We start from the raw sequence: 1,914 nt of genomic DNA, 5'->3' as shown, positions 1-1,914 counted from the left end.
ACTGACAGTTTAGGTGACTTGTCCAATCTGAGTAGCCAGGGCGGAGGTCTCCTGACTCTGAATGCAGTGCTCTTGACTACTGCTGCTGCTCCAGCTACATCTTCACATGAGTGAGTCTGTTTACCTTTTGTTTCCCTTCTGTCCATACAGGGTCACGGTTAACCTGGTCCCCTCCAGAAAACAGAGGTCTGAATTAATCACCCACTTTTTAATACTTTTTAATATTAACCACCAAAGAAGGTTAGATCCTTTCTCTAGTAAACATTTTTTGGTTTATGTCATCTTTTATTACAATCGATAAACATAATTTTAAATATTAATCCATATATACAGATAACAGTAATCTATATTAACTATACCAAAATATATTTTAAACATAATTAAACCATCATAAGATTCAGATTTTAAGAAGCTGAGTCTTCAAAGTTTAGGAAGCTATTTTATTTTGCTTTCTAATTTCAAACAGGAAGACATGCGAAGTAAAACTACCAACTCAATATTAGACAGCAAGCTTAAATTGAGTAGAATAAGTTAAGTATTATCAGCCACCTCAAGTAAAGAATTAACAGGCTAGAGGATGAACTAATAATCTTGGCAAGGTTTTATTATCATTTGGTTTATTCTTATTACTCATTTATCTTTTCATTTACAGATCTAAATGGAAAGAAAATTCTATTTTTAGAGGGCTCAATAGAGCTATTTTATTACCCATGCACTCAATCCCTGTTGTTAAAATGCTAATCATTCATGTCTTGAGCCTCTGACTGAGCAGCGACAGTTTATCCGCGTGCAATCCATTTCTCTTTTGCTGGGATTTTCTTTGGTGTCAGTGCAGCCATCACTGAGCAATTCCGAGTGTGCTTCATTAGGCATGAGCAAGCCAGGAACTCAGGCTCGAGTGGGTGAACCCCTCTAAGCTGCCCAGCCTCCGCAGCACTGACTTAACAGGCCAACAAACAAACAGAAACACAGGAGGAAAAAGGCCCAACACTGGTTGTTCCTTCCTAACCCTTATTATTGTTGTTGTTAAGTGCCATCGAGTCAATTTCAACTTATAGGAACCCCATGTGTCACAGAGCAGAACTGCATTCCGTAAGGTTTTCTTAGCTGTAATCTTTATGAAAGCAGATCACCAGGCCTTTCTTCCATGGTGCCAATGGATGGGTTTGAATTGCCTACCTTTAGGTTAGTAGCTGATAGCACTGTGCCGCTCAGGGACATAGGATTTTGACATAACATTTGGGACCCCAAGCCAAAAATTCATAAAAAGTGTGTGTTAACTTTGCTAACTCCAAAGTGAAGTTTCCTGTGGTGAACTCCCTTTTTTGCAAGCTCTGGTGGTGCCGTGGTTAAAGCGCTCGGCTACTAACTGTGCTCGGCAGTTCAAACCCACCAGCCACTCCAAGGGAGAAAGATGTGGCGATCTGCTTCCATCAAGATTTACAGCTTTGGAAGCTTTATGGGGTAGTTCTACTCTGTCCTATAGAGTCACTACAAATCCGAATCGACTCGACAGTCGTGGGTTTGGTTTGGGTTTTTGTTTGTAATGTTTGGTTAATTTGTAGAGCTGTGATTCTACCCTCGACTGGATACGCTACTCTTGAACAGCAGCTAATAATTGATTTCTATAACTGCTTTGTATTATTAGGGAAGGGCAGAAATGGTCCTGTTAGCAAGTCATTTGCTCTCATTCAAGTGGCCTCATGTTCGTTAATTATGAAAAAGATTCTGCTGACTGCACTGGACGCGCAGGCAGGCTTTAGGCACTGAGTGTTCTTTATTCATCTCAGTCATAAACAAATAGTAAATTATGCAACAAAGCCTCTCCAGTTTTTGCCTCTCGGTTTTGCTGACCCAGGGAGCTCTTTCTCACACCCTGAGCAGCTCAGGGAGAGAATGGACAGGCCCTCTGCT

Source organism: Elephas maximus, chromosome 5 (genome assembly GCF_024166365.1).
Source record: "Elephas maximus indicus isolate mEleMax1 chromosome 5, mEleMax1 primary haplotype, whole genome shotgun sequence".
NCBI classification, from domain to species: Eukaryota; Metazoa; Chordata; class Mammalia; order Proboscidea; family Elephantidae; genus Elephas; species Elephas maximus.
This window is presented reverse-complemented; position numbering follows the sequence as displayed.